A 15,578-nucleotide genomic window follows, 5' to 3' on the forward strand; every position below is an offset into this window, starting at 1 on the left:
AAGAAAGTAAAGGGAAGGGTTTGGAGGATTCAAACGCAATTGGAGACATGGATGTTTTTGTCGTGGTTCCGATAGGTGGTGCTATCGTACATCCACGTTCATGGAGACTTCAACCCATGAAGGGTAACGGTTGCGCGAGTCCACGGAGGGCTCCACCCATGAAGGGTCCACGAAGAAGCAACCTTGTCTATCCCACCATGGTCGTCGCCCACGAAGGATTTGCCTCACTAGCGGTAGATCTTCACGAAGTAGGTGATCTCCTTGCCCTTACAAACTCCTTGGTTCAACTCACAATCTTGTCGGAGGCTCCCAAGTGACACCTAGCCAATCTAGGAGACACCACTCTCCAAGAAGTAACAAATGGTGCGTTGATGATGAACTCCTTGCTCTTGTGCTTCAAATGATAGTCTCCCCAACACTCAACTCTCTCTCATAGGATTTGGATCTGGTGGAAAGAAGATTTGAGTGGAAAGCAACTTGGGGAAGGCTAGAGATCAAGATTCATATGGTAGGAATGGAATATCTTGGCCTCAACACATGAGTAGGTGGTTCTCTCTTAGAAATGGTAAGTTGGAAGTGTAGGTTTGTTCTGATGGCTCTCTCCACGAATGAAGAGGAGGTGGAGGGGTATATATAGCCTCCACACAAAATCTAACCGTTACACACAATTTACCAAACTCGGTGGGACCGATTCAACAGACTCGGTTAGACCGATTTGATAAACCTAGTGACTGTTAGGATTTTCGGTGGGACCGACATGCAACTCGGTAGGACCGATAAGGTTAGGGTTAGGGCATAACGTAATCTCGGTGAGACCGATTACACAAACTCGGTGAGACCGATTTTGGTAATAAGCTTTCCAGAGAGTTGGTCAGGTAAACTCGGTGGGACTGATTCGCTCATTTCGGTAAGACCGAAATGTTACGAAAGGGAAACAGGGAGTTTACATTGTAATCTCGGTGGGACCGATCGCTCACTTCGGTTAGAGCAAAACGTTACGAAGGGAAACAGAGAGATTACAACCCCATCTCGGTGAGACCGAGATCTCTATCGGTAAGACCGATTTGCCTAGGGTTTGTGGTAGTGGCTATGACATTTGAACTCGGTGGCGCCGGATAGAAAGAATCGGTGGGACCGATTTTGACTTTGGGTTTAGGTCATATGTGGATGTGAGAAAGTAGTTGAGGGTGTTTGGAGCATATCACTAAGCACATGAAGCAAGAGGCTCATTAAACAACACCTCATCCCTCCTTGATAGTATTGGCTTTTCCTATAGACTCAATGTGATCTTGGATCACTAAAATGTAAAATGAAGAGTCTTGAGCTTTTGAGCTTGAGCCAATCCTTTGTCCTTGATATTTTGAGGGATCCACTTTCATCATCCATGCCATGCCATTCATTGAGCTTTCCTAAAAAATAATAGTCTTGGAATAGCATTAGCTCAATGAGATATATGTTTTTATGAATTACCAAAACCACCTAGGGATAGTTGCACTTTCAGGAGGCAGCCTGGCGCACCACATAGGTGGCCCGCCGGCCCAAGGGCTCCCCCGGCTCTGGCCGCCCCCTGCCATGTTTGGACAAAGGGGGAAAGGAAGGAGGAGGGAGGGGAAGGAAGTAGGAGTCCTACTTCACACTTTCCTTTTCCTCCTCTCCTTTCCTTTCCTCCCCATTTGGCTGGCCCTATAGGGGGCGCACCAGCCCTTATGAGCTGGTGTGTTCCCTCACTTGGCCCATAAAGCCCATATCTTTGCCGGGGGTGCTCAAAACTCCTTTTCAATGACCTCATTAGTACCCGGTACCCCCGAAACACTTCCGGTGTCCGAGTACCATCGTAACATATATCAATATTTACCTGTCGGCCATTTCAAGACTTCTCGTCCTGTTTGTGAACTCATCCGAGACTCCTAACAACATTCGATCACCAAATCACATAACTCATATAATACTAAATCGTCATCGAACGTTAAGCATGCGGACCCTACGGGTTCGAGAACTATGTAAACATGACCGAGAAACCTCTCCGGTTAATAGCCAATAGCGGAACCTGGATGCTCATATTGGATCCTACATATTCTACGAAGATCTTTATCGGTCGAACCGTTATGACAACATACGTTATTCCCTTTGTCCATCGATATGTTACTTGCCCGAGATTCGATTGTCGGTATCTTCATACCTAGTTGAATCTCATTATCGGCAAGTCTCTTTACTCATTCTGTAATACATCGTCCTGCAACTAACTCATTAGTCACTTTGCTTGAAAGGCTTCTTATGATGTGTATTACCGAGAGGGCCCAGAGATACCTCTCCGAAACTCGGAGTGGCAAATCCTAATCTCGATCTATGCCAACCCATCAAACACCTTTGGATATACCTGTAGAGCATATTTATAATCACCCAGTTACGTTGTGACATTTGATAGAACACAAGGCATTCCTCCGGTATCAGGGAGTTGCATAATCTCATAGTCGAAGGAATATGTATTTGACATGAAGAAAGCAATAGTAATAAAACTGAACAATCATTATGCTAAGCTAACGGATGGGCCTTGTCCATCACATCATTCTCCTAATGATGTGATCCCGTTAGCAAATGACAACTCATGTCCATAGTTTGGAAACCTTAACCATCTTTGATCAACGAGCTAGTCAAGTAGAGGCTCACTAGGGACACAGTATTTGTCTATGTATTCACACATGTATTTAGGTTTCGAATCAATACAATTCTAGCATGAATAATAATCATTTATCATGAATAAGGAAATATAAAATAACAACCTTATTATTGCCTCTAGGGCATATTTCCTTCATCTTATTCTGCCACCTTGTTGAAGTCCATGACGCTGATGAGGAGGTTCTCCGCTACGGAGAAGGGGAAGGCCCCCAAGGAGGGGCCAGGTTCACCGCCGCCCAAGAGAGGCCGTGGACACCCCCCGCAAGTATGCCGCGACCCCAGCGGTAGCCCCTCGCGGGCGCGGATGCGCTTCTTTGAAAGCCGGCGTCACCTCAAGCAGCCGTGGCGGAGCTTCCTCTCGCGGTGGGAGCCGTCGAGGACGGGGCGGCTCCAGCAACAGGGAAAGGCGTTCGGTGGTCGCTCGGCCACCACGGCCATGCTCCCACTCAGCTGATGCACTCCCGGAGTTCGTCGTGTGGTCGGAGAGGCCCGCGGGCATCTGGCTCCTACTCTCGCGTTTCTTCGCAGGTGCGCTGCCGGCCGCGGGGCTTGATGGCCTCTGGCTGCTGCAGCAAGGCCTCATGGGTGGGGGTCGAGGTCACCACCGTAGGCAACGTATGTGTTATGCTTGTTATTTTTATATTGTCTCATGACATCCGTGTTGCTACTGGGCGTAGTTAGAATAACTTAGCTGGATGTGCTCATAGTGGACTCCATGCTGCGAGGGTGTGTCCCCCATTTCAGGGGCATCTTTCAAGGGCTTCCTTCTTGAAGACTCGAGAGTCGCTGGGCCTCAGGAGGCGTCATGTAACTGCAGGGTTAGAAGACCTCATGAGGCGTCTTGCCTTACCTCGCGCAAGCCCCCGAGCGTGGGTTGGCCGCGGCTAGTATGTCACATTGCGATGCCCGGAGGCACAGACTCATCGCGATGCCTAGAGGCATGGACTCGAGAGGACGTGCATGCCCATGAGCTCGTTCGAGAGCGTCCCGTGAGGATTACAATGCCAAAGGCTGGGGTAGCAAGGCTTTGGCGAGGTGTGGTCGCGGGCGAGCCCAAGAGTACACACCGTACCCAGCCCTCGTGCACGGGACACGCGAGGAAGAGCGATGAGCAAGTGCCACTCTCCCTAAGACAAGATTTAAAAGAGCAAACACTAAGGAGAAAAAAATTCCCAACCCTTGCAAATGGAAGACACGAAAACTCCAAATTCATTCGAGAAGTCGAAAAAACCAGCTACAGAATGCAAGCAAGGAAAAGCCGCGTCCGGCACCTAGACTAGTCTTCTTGTCTTCCCACCAGCACGGAGCATGGGGCCTTCACTAGGACATGGATGGGAGCCCCGTGAGGCCCTAGGGCGGCACTCAGGAGATTCCGGGGCGTGTACAACCCCAACTCATTATTACGTGAGAGTGTCACGAGCGGAGATCTTCACAGGAACGGGGCCTTGTTCATGGGTAGAACTTCCGGAGGTGCAGGATGTTCCAGCCGTTCTGGATGGGGACCCCGTCCTTCGTTTCTAGGCGCGCGGCGCTAGGCCTGGAGACACGGGCGATCCTGAACGGGCCATCCCACATGGGCGAGAGCTTATGCAGCCCTTCCCTGGAGAGCACCCGCCTTAGGATGAGGTCACCCACCTCAAGCGTCCTAGAGCGGACCCTACGGCAAGGATACCGCCGCAGTGCCTGCTGGTACCTCGCTGCACAGAGCGAGGCTTGGCGACGATGTTCCTCCCCCAGCACGAGGTCCATCCCCCACGAGCTGTCCTGGCATGCCTCGTCCAACGCCCAGACCCGCATGGAGTGATGCCTGACCTCGTGAGGGAGGACCGCCTCGTCTCCGTAGACAAGGAATAACGGGGTCTCGCCCGTTGGCTTGGTCATGGTAGTGCGGATGGACCATAGCACGGACTGGAGCTCGTCAAACCAGCCCCTACTGCAGGCCTCGAGCTTCTTCTTGAATGTTCTCTCCTTGAGGCCTCTTAGGACCTCCGCGTTGGCGCGCTCAGCCTGGCCATTGCTCCGAGGGTGTGCCATCGAAGCATAGTATATCTGTGTTCCAAGGTTAGCACAATATGTTTTTAAAAGGTAGGTGGTGAACTGCGAGCCATTGTCGATGATGATGCGGTTAGGAACCCTGATGCGGCTCACGAGGCCCTTGACGAACTTGATGGACGAGCCGGCTGGGATGGTGCGGGCGGCCTCCACCTCCGCCCACTGGGTGAATTTGTCGATGGCGACGTAGAGGTAGCGGTAGCCCCCAGGCGCTCGGGGAATGGGCCCAGGATGTCCAACCGCCAGACCACGAACGACCATGAGAGCGGGATGGTCTGGAGGCCCTGAGTGGGTTGATGGATCTACTTGGCATGGAACTGACAGGCCTCACACGACCTTACCAACTTAGTGGCATCATTGAGCGCCGTGGGCCAGTAGAATCCGCTGCGGAACGCCTTGCCCACGAGGGTGCGCAATGAGGAGTGATGCTCGCAGTCTCCGCCATGTATGTCGGCCAACAGCTCGCACCCCTGCTCCTTGGAGATGCATCATAGAGAAACATCGTTCGAGCACCTTCGGTAGAGCTCACCGTCCTAGATACAGTACGTAGTGGCCTGGCGTGCCACATGCTCGGCATCCTCCTCCTTCTCCGACAAGGCACCCCAGAGCAGGTATGCCTTGAACACCTCGGACCATCACCCCTCCTAAGACTCAAGCACAAGGAGCAGGTGGGCTCCCGAGGTCGGGCCGCAAGGCGGGGCGCCCGATGGGGCGCCGGGGGAGCTCCTCCTGAGGCGATACTAGTCCCGTAGCACGGGGTGCTGCTGATGGCTTGAAGAGCCGCTCCTCAAAGATGCCAGGCTCCTGAGGATGATGCGGGGATGCCCTCCTGGTGATGTCATCCGCCTCCTTGTTCGTGTCGCACAACACGTGCTGCAGTTCCAAGCCCAAGAATCGTTTCTCAATTTTACGTACCTCCTTGAGGTATGCCTCCATGTGCTCGTCCTTCAGCTTTTATGCCTTGTTGGAGAAGTTGACGAGGAGCTGAGAGTCACCCCTGATGATGAGGCGCCTGACCCCTAGAGCCGCCGCAGCCTTGAGGACGGTGATCAGGCCCTCGTACTCAGCAATGTTGTTGGAGACCTTCTCACCATGCTGCAAGCAGAGTTGCACGGCGTAGTAGAGCTTGTCCTGACTGGGCGAGATGAGCACGGCTCCAGCCCCCGCGCCTTGATGCGCAAAAGCTCCGTCAAAGTACATGACCCAACCATCCGGTGCTTTGCTTCCGGGTGCGAGGGAGCAATCCTCGCCCACTTGTCGGCCAGGGGTGTTAGTCCACTCTGCCACAAAATCAGTGAGGGTCACACCCTTGATGATCCTGGTGGTGTTGAACTCCAACTGTAATGCCTACAGTTCAATGTTCCATTCGGCGACCCTTCCTGCGGTGTTAGGGCTCCGGAGTACCCTCTCCAAAGGGTAAGCTGAGACAATCTTGATGGGGTGGCCTTGGAAGTAGTGACGCAACTTCAAGGAGGCAATGAGGAGCGCAAGCAAAAGCTTTTGTGGCATGGGGTAGCTGGTCCGCACGTCATGCAGCACCGTGCTGACGAACTACACCGGATGCTCGACGAGGGAGGAGGCGTTGAAGGGGTCATGTGTCTCCTGGGGTTAGGGACTTCAATAGCTTTTCCATCTGATGGGGCAACCGTGGCCTCAGGAGCGCCATCCTCAGGAGCCCGCTGACCGGAGGGGTGTCCGAGGCCTCAGGAGCACCGTCCTGAGGCTGCGGCATCTTGGTCGAGCATTGAGCGCCGTGCCACGTGCCCTCAACCGGACGCTCTTCTCGGTCCGCCACAAGCGCAGCGCTGGCAAAGTGAGGTGTGGTGGCCAGGTAAAGCACTAGTGGTTCGAGAGGGTGTTGTGCCACCATCACCGGTGGGATGCTGAGGTACCTCCTGAGGTTTTGGAAGGCCGCTTCAGCCTCCGGAGTCAACTTGAATGGGCCCTTATTTTTCACCAGCTTGAAGAAAGGGAGGGCGCGTTCACCTAGCTTGGAGATGAAACGCCCCAGCGAGGGTACGCATCCCGCCAACTTCTGCATCTCCTTGAGGGTTTGCGGCGGACTCATCCTTCTATGGCCTTGATCTTTTCCAGATTGGCCTCGATCCCTCTATGCGACACCAGGAAGCCCAGCAGCTTGCCCATGGGACGCCAAACACGCATTTCTCCGGGTTGAGCCGCAAGTTCACTTTGCGCAGGCTAGCGAGTGTCTCCTCCAGATCTTCAAGAAGGGTTCTCGCCTCCCGAGATTTCACCACTATGTCATCAACGTATGCCTCGGCGTTCCCCCCGAGCTGCCGACCTAGAGCGATGTGCATCAGTCACTGGAAGGTTGCTCCGGCATTACATAACCCGAACGGCATGCAGGTGTAGCAGTACACACCGCATGGGGTCAGGAAAGCCGTCTTCTCGACATCCTACACCGCCATCTTGATTTGGTGATAGCCCGAGAAGGCGTCCAGGAAGCACAGCAAATCGCACCCGACGATGGAGTATATGATCTGATCGATGCGTGGGAGAGAGAAAGGGTCTTGAGGACAAGCCTTGTTGAGGTTGGTGAAATCGACGCACATGCTCTCCTTCCCGCCTTTCTTGGGGACGATAATCGGGTTCGCCAGCCAATCTGGATGCCGCACTTCCCGAATGACGTCGGCCTCTTGCAGCTTGCGGGTCTCCTGGACGATGAATGACTGCTTCTCGGGGGCCTACCGCCCCGCCTTCTGTTTCACTAGGTGTGCGTTGGGGCACACCATCAGGTGGTGCTCGATTACCCCGCGTGGAACTCCGACCAGGTTTGCCGCTTCCCGCGCGAACACGTCCTTGTTCGCGTGGAGGAAGCTGACCAAAGCCTCTTCCTGGTCCGAGGGGAGGTTGGCGCCTATGGTGAAGGTAGAGCCTGACTCCCCATCTTCATCGATCGGTGCTTGCTTCTTCTCGGCCCAGTCTTAAGAGAACAATTGCTTCTTCTTTGCTGGCGCAGCCCCCGGGCCATCTGGAGCACCCTCCGTGCTTGGTAGCGCTGCCGCCGCGCACCTGAAGGCGAGCTTGAGTGTCGTGAGCGCGTCCTTGGTGTCCCCCGCCACGGTGAGGACGCCGCTACTTCCCGGCATCTTCATGAGGTTGTAGCCAGGATGAGTCGCCGCCATGAACTTGGCCAGGGCTGGATACCCAAGGATGGTGTTGTACGGGAGGCTGATGCGGACGATGTCAAAGTAGAAGTCGATGAGCTCGGTGCGGTAGTTGTCGCGTGTGCCAAAGGTGACGAGGAGGCGGATCTTCCCTAGAGGGCTGGTGGAGCAATCAACGACCCAAGAGAAAGACTTGGTGGGGAGGAGCCGGCCGTAAGGCACATGAAGCAGACCGAACGCCTCCATGGAGAGGACGTTGAGGCTGGCGCCGCCGTCGACGAGGGTCCTGGTGACTGCTACGTTGTAGATGGTGGGGGTGCAGAGCATGGGGAGCGCGCCGGCACCGATCGTGGTCTTGGGGTGGTCCCTCGAGTCGAAGATGAGGTCGGCCTTGGGCGCTGCCCAGCCCGGGGGGGCTCCCCGCTGCGCGTGGGTGGCTCCCACCTGGCGGAAGAACTGCTTGATGTAGCGATCCATGGCCGGCGCCTACGGCTCGCCAAGGATGGCCGCGACGGCGTGGGGCGCCGGTGGGGAACAGCGAGGGGCGTCGTCGCCTGCAGGTGCTGTCTGGGCGACGCGGGCGGCGAGGGCAGCCCGACGCTCAGCGTGAACTCGACGAGCGTCAGCCATGAGAATGGAGGAGCGGTGGCGAATCGACCGACAAAAGAGTGGCTCCGACGCACCCTTACCTGGCGCGCCAAATGTCGGATTCAGGGCTCCGCTGACCCAAGAAAGATTCGAACACTAGAGTGCGTGCGAAGAACTTGCTCTCTCCAGCCTACTAACTCGTCGCCCTCACAGCCTAGCTCGATGGAAGGGAAAGGGAGGAGACACGACAGTTTATCCAGGTTCGGTCCACCTTGCGGTGTAAGACCCTACTTCTGCTTTGTGGTGGATTAGCCTCGCGGTGGGCTGAGGATGAACTAGTACAGAGGAAGAAGAACCTCGGGAGGTCAGTTCTTGTGTGGGTATGAACTAGTGAGGGTTCGGATGGATCGATCCCCCCTATGGTGGTGGCTAACCTATATTTATATTGGCCTTGGTCCTCTTCCTCCAAAACAAGGCGGGAACGGATTCCACAATGGCCAATGTTAAAGGGGACAAGAAGTACATTTTATCCTGACGAAAGGTGGTCTTCGCCTGCAAAGCTTCTGGCCGTGACGCTGTGGTGGGCTCGGCGATGACATTCGTCCTGCCGTCCTGGCAGTCTTGGTCTTGTTGCACAGGAATGGAAACATTTGGCTGGTTCCTCGGGACTCCGCGCCTGCGCTTGCCTTCTTAGCACCGAAGAGGAAACCTGCTGCTCTCGCCCACTAGCGCCCGCCTGGCCTTGGTCGTCATGACTTGCGTCACCTTAACCTCATGAGGTGAGTGCTTGCATAGGAATCTCCGCTACTCAGGAGCCAGCCTAGGGAGGCCGCTCCCCTTGGAGGTCTTGGCATCGTCCGCCTCGCGAGGGTCTTCTTTTGTCGATGTTGTAAGTGGGCCGTACCAGACTGTCGATGAAGCCACGTTGTGGACCGCAGGCAGGCAAGTCTGGGTACCCGATTCCTAGAATGCAGACATCGACGTCACCAACTCCTATGCCGGTAAGCGAACGAAGCCCCCGTCTGTGGGCTGCTAGGGTTTGCGCCTTTCGGGTCTGCCCCGCCTGTTTTCGGAGGGAATCCGCGCCTCTGTCGGGGCCTAGTTGCAGTTAGATTTTCTGGCGTGAATCCCTTGCGTGATTAGATCTTAGAGCTGTTTATGGTGGAGGTTTGCTGAATTTGTGAATTGCGGCGGCGTTTGATCTTTCAGTGCCGTTTGAGGAGGATGACAAGGACCTGAGGATCTGGTTCCTCCACCATAATTACCATGAGTCTAAGTTCTCCATGTTCAAGAGGATCAACGGTATGTTGTTTTAGAATTCTCATCAGGTATGTTGGACTTGCCGTGTGCGGTTTATTTCTGCTGTGTACTGATGAGTTGTTTTGGATGCAGCCAAGAAGCATGTTGTTGGCTGGTACAGCACTAGTCCAAAACTAAAGGGGAACGACTTGGATGTTCATGCATTGTTTACCAAAAGTATGATCCTGCTTTGCAACCTTTGTCATGTACTCCCTTCGTTCCGAATTACTTGTCGCGGGTATGGATGTATCTAGATGTATTTTAGTTCTAGGTACATCCATTTCTGCGGCAAGTAATTTGGAACAGAAGGAGTAGTAATCTAGAAGCTCTTCTCTGTTTATACACAATTATTTGGTTCAAGTACTTACAACATATACATATTGGACCAATCTTGGAATGCAAGCGTGAACTCATCGACCGTGCTCAAGGGTTCATCCTGCCATCCACCCCGCAGGAGCTGTAGCCCAGCATCCTGCCATCCACCCCGCAGGAGCCGTAGCCCAGCAGCAGCCAACCGCAGGAGCCGTGAAATCTCCGCTTTTGGTTATGCCTGACAGGGTTGCTGTTATGCCTGAGTAGCTTTTGTTTATTCTTGATGTATGATCGTGTTGTGGTAATGGGGCTGAACATTGCTCCATGAATTCGCTACTACCAAGAGTAATACGAGGATAATCGGACCAAGGTTATCAACATAATCTTCCCCTTATGTGCTTCACGATTAAGCTTGATGATCCTGTCAAATTTAACAATTTCTGCTATGTGATCTTTATTGCCTTGTTGATTAGTGAAGATGAATCTAGAGACATGTCACATGAAATTATCTTTTAACGAGATAACATCCAGCGAGTTAATTATCTTGAACGTCCACGTTGTGGAACTACTTTTTCTTTTTGCAAGGTTCCAATTTCAGTTACTTGATTACAACAGGAATCTTAAAAACTTGTTTTTACTTGATTTCGAATCTTTTTTGGAAATAAACTATTTTTTCTGCAACCATTTGCTTCACCTTGAGCATAGGTCATTTGAAAAGCCATATACTTTAAGTCACTATAGTTATTCAGATTATTTATTTATAACAGAATTGTATGCTGCTACGGAGAAATGGTATGTATATTCCAGGGGAACAATACCTAGCCGATGAAGTTGAAAAGAAGTTTCTATACTCTTTGTGTTATTTATACTTGTATACTAGGCTGTAAATATTAGGCTTGAGTATGCTGGATAAACATTTCTACAACCGTTACGGTGATTGGCGATTTTACGAGTCATCCATCCACCCTATTCCAACGATGAATAAATAAGAGTTACGGGGAGTTAGAAAACTAAAATTATGGAAAATTACAAATAACGATGGGACCATTACAATTTTTTGATGAGACCACTAGTTTTTCAAAGGGTAGATCCGTCATATAGTTTGGAATATTCCTTACCCGATCCAGCCGTCTCCTCTAACCACACCCACGACGCTCAAATGGCTCCCACCCTCCCGCGCCGCCGCTCCTCTTCCGCCCGCGCCGTCGATGGGATCCACTCCTCCTCGCTTGGACATGCCCGTCCCCGGCCTCCTCCGCCCCTTCCCCGTCCGCTGCGCCATGGTCGACCTCCTGAAGTCCTCCGCTCCTTCCTCGTCCGCTGCGCCATGGTCGACTTCCTGGATTACCTCAAGTCCTCCTTGTCCTCCGGCGAGGTGAAGCTGCTCTTTGCCGCTGACCAATTCCGCAAGTCGCCCGGCATGCCACCCACTGGCCCACTTCAAATTCCCCAAAAACTCATCTCACTTGTGGCAAACATTACATGATAGATAACGTCATCTTCGCTCTGTTCAGGTTCTGATCGTGCAAAGCTTCTGGCTACCAAGGCAAAGGGCTTACCTCACATCACCATTTCTCTCCATAGTGTTACTGGCGCTGCGATGAGTGATGCCATAGCCGAGTTCTCGCTATTGCTCTGTTCAGGCTCTAATGGTGCAAAGCTTATAGGACTGCACGGGAGCTTGCACCCAAAGGTTGTTGTTTCTTGCTTTTTTCTACACTTAATTGCCTATCTGATAGTTACGTTTGTTGCTGAAAAAACATCAAATTGTGACTCAAAACTATACTCAGTTATGTGCTATTTATTTTTATTTTTTTGCAGAACAAGAACAAATGTCAAACTGATGGGGAGTCTGTCAACTGAAAGAGTAGGTCATCTTATCTCCTGTCATAACCAATACTTTTGAATATTGTTGCTCGTGTTGTTGCTGCTGCTGCTGCTTGTGAATACAGTAGTGTATATGGGATCATGAGTGTCGCTCACTGAATCTACATAATTTCTTGTTTTGTCGAATAGTTTTCAATAGAGTATTTTAACAGCTTTCATTCACTTTGTACATGGCATGTTTTTTGCACACTAAAACATGATCAGTGGGAGTTCACTGTGTACGAATGCCTACATCCAGTAATCCATTCTTTCTCTCAAATGTGTTCATGAAAGTCCCAAACGCGTCGGCGCAGCTGCCGATGCCGGCCACCGCCGCCACACGTTGGTCCCCCACTCTGCCTCTAATGCAGCTAACCCCGGAGCTGGCCGGAGTAAAAACGATCTTCTTTTTCCCCTTATCATGTGATCTTCTCTTGCAATTCTTTCTTATTCTTGTTGGGCTGGTTTAGTTGAGAATGCAGTGCAGTGCTGATACGATATTCCATTGATTCTTGCATGTGTAGTTGACCCTTGTTCTCAGGATAAATGAGAGGATGATCCAGTGCTGATACGATTTTCATTCAATTTTCTAGTGCAGTAATTTTGGGACGGAGGGAGTATTAACAAACCAGACGTGATTGGCTGCTGAAAATTACAAAATTTCCATTCAATTTTCTAGTGCAGTTTGACAGCAAAACCAGCTAAATTTCCAGTGAGATGATGCAGTACTATATCACATTTAGAATAATTTGCCGTGTCCATTTTCCTTGAGAGGGTGAAACTAGAGATGCTCCTATTCCTTGTTAGAAGAATGAATTACTGTGTCATAATAATTCACTGTCCCTGAACTGTTAGGCCATGATCGTCTACGAAACTAAAAATCAAAGGCATCAATTCTTCCTTGGTACTATGTCATAAGAATAATCAAATCATGTCACTGTAATGCATCTTGGGTAATGCATCTATCTATTTCGAAAAATGGTCACCAACCTAAATGGTGTTCTGAATTTCAGACCGTCCTTAATCTATGCCATGGCAAGAGTCTAAGAGACAAGATCAGTCCAGTTCTGCGCATAGTGTTTTCTTAGAAAACCTCAAGACAAGTAAAATTCTTCCAGGTTTGGTACTCTTAACGAGTTTCTTGGACTGTCCTGCCTCTGTATCTAAGAAAATGGCACAATGATGACAAAATATGTGCTAGCTCTCCGTGAAACCTTCCGTATAGGACAACAAAATGTCTTCATCTGAATTATTGCATTTGTCATACTAACTAACCACCCTCCGACCAAACGGACAAGGCGAATCAAAACGGCTTGTTGTCTACTAATCGCTCCGTATTAACTACGGTTAATTACTTGAAACATTGCTAGCCTCACCAGCGTTTAGTTAAAAATAAGACTCGGCCCTTGTGGAAATTGTGATGATCCGGTGCTGTAAATCGCTTTGGTTGCATCCTCCTTCATTGCTGCATTTACAAGGTAGGTAGTAGAATTGTTTTTTGATCCCTTCTTCGAGTGCCAGCCAAGAGCTTGGTTTTACAATGAGATGGAAGAAGTCATGTTCATCTGTCCATCCTTCCCCTGATCTTAACTTTTGCAAGGTAAGTACAATATTCTTTGCATTGTCACCGTTTAGACACATCTCTTATCCTACTGGGACAGCATGTTGTCTGGCATTCTGTTTTCTCAAGTACAGTAGTAATGGTTTTTGCTCTTCCTGCCAAACCTGACATTCAAAATGTTGTATAAGTAGCTGAGCACAAATCATTACATAATTTTCTGCTGAATTTCGTCATATGTATTTGATTCCTAAATCAGTTACTAGATGTTTGACGACCATTAGTAGCAAAAATTATGGGGACGAAATGGTGTGATTCACTCTTGTCTTGTTCCTCCAAGAATGGCTGGGATGGTAAGTAATGACTTGTCTTATCTAAGAGTGATTTGAGACTTGTACTGAAAGAATGCGCTAATGCAGATTCACTGCGGCTGCTCTCTGTGAATGATAACCAGTTTGTAAGATATTTCAAAGACCATCTTAACATATTTGTCGTATTTATGTTAAATGATAGTCACATATTGTCAGGTTTGTGGCAGTTTTGATAGCACTTTCTTGTATCTTGAGCAGTTCAGAAGCTTACAAGGCAAGTGCACGAAATGTTGGGCGCGTAATGGACGATTTGGAACATTGTCACCTACTGCCGGTGTGGGGCGCTGCCAGTCTCATGCCGGAATTGTGTGCCTGGGCCTGCCGCAGCCATTTCAGCTGTGGCTGCTGCCAGGGACCTGTCACCGCATATTATGTTGCCATTGCCTCCTCTTTCAGCTGCCAATTCTGTCACATTTCAATACTCCTAGTCGTGGATCGTTTGCACTAAGACTAAATGGTTAACTTGTCACTTATTCACATATCGGTACATCATGTATATTTGTATGTTAGATGGATCATATGAGTCTTTGTCAGTTTGATCAGTCGCTTTTATACTTCCACGCCTGTAACAATATTGCCGATGAGCTTGCAAAGCTAGACACAATCTCTGAGTTTACGCATTGATTCCAGGAAGCCACTGCTCCAAATTGTAATGTTACCTAGATTCAGCAGGGCCAGTTTAATACTCCCTCTACCAATTGAACTGCAAAAACGTCTTATATTTTGTACAGAGGTAGTAGACCAAGTTCAAAACCCAAAAAAACGAGTCGAGAAGCTCGTTTACTGAATAATATGTTATCACGACAAGGTTGAGCACTGAACGATTGATGATACAACATTAACTGTTATTATACTAGAGAAAGGAACTAATATGTATTGAACTACAGGATTTTTTTTAGGGCAAGCACAAAGCTTTATTACGAAACAGTCTGGGCTACATCGCCTGATACAACATCAGCTACAATGGCTGAAACATTATCATCAAACACAAGACCGTCTCCATCATGGAGATTTAAACCTAATTGCGCTAGAGTGGGCAGGCACATTTGCAACAAGCTTACAGTGGAGAAACTCACATGAGGTGAACCAGAGTTTGGCCTGTACTTTGATGTCTTCTATCGCCTGGGCTTCCTTGGAGAAATCAGGTGCATGCCTGTTTAATGCTTGCTCAACCAGCTGTGCTTCTGTCTCCACCATCATCCATACACACCTAATTCATTTTTATTTATTTTTTGAGAACTAGAGCAGCTCAGCTACTCAGCGTGCAGTTCGTTCATTTGCCATCAGATGTTGTAGACAAGCTGGGACGTCTGCAATTAGCATCTGGTCGCCGGGCGCTCTGTGCAAAGCAGCCAGTTCGTGCGCCATGATGTTATTGCATCGCTTCACATGCCTGATATCACATGCAGAGAACCTTTCCATCTCCCGCTTGATGTCCATTATGAGTCCGTAACTGGTAGAGCGAGGTTGGGTTTGTGCCTGTACCTCCTTCACTATCGCTATGATGTCCACCTCAAGTATTACTCGCCCATTATACAAGCCAGCCAGAGAGTGTAGGCCGACCAGAGCAGCTCTAGCTTCTGCCTCGTCCACTCCTCTGCTGGGAGGCAGACCTCTAGTTTCTGTGAAGATCACTATGCCCCTGTCATCTCTGGCTATAACTCCAGCAGCACCCACGCCTATTTCAGCCACAAAAGCTGCATTCGTATTCAGTTTTACAGTGCCTTG

The 15,578-nt window shown here is 50.2% G+C and overlaps 1 long non-coding RNA gene across 2 annotated transcripts; it reads left to right on the forward strand.

Moving 5' to 3' along the window:
* The first annotated feature begins 11,204 nt into the window (after positions 1–11,204).
* Positions 11,205–14,418, forward strand: LOC119325143. 2 transcript variants are annotated; one of them, XR_005157356.1, is made up of 3 exons: positions 11,205–11,748; positions 11,877–11,922; positions 14,049–14,418. It is a non-coding gene; the product is annotated as an uncharacterized LOC119325143 (long non-coding RNA). The 2 variants fall into 2 exon arrangements; XR_005157357.1 differs by having other exon boundaries at positions 11,205–11,430; positions 11,570–11,748; positions 11,877–14,418.
* Positions 14,419–15,578: the final 1,160 nt, after the last annotated feature.

The sequence above is a fragment of the Triticum dicoccoides genome, chromosome 6B (assembly GCF_002162155.2).
Source record: "Triticum dicoccoides isolate Atlit2015 ecotype Zavitan chromosome 6B, WEW_v2.0, whole genome shotgun sequence".
In the NCBI taxonomy this organism is placed as follows: domain Eukaryota; kingdom Viridiplantae; phylum Streptophyta; class Magnoliopsida; order Poales; family Poaceae; genus Triticum; species Triticum dicoccoides.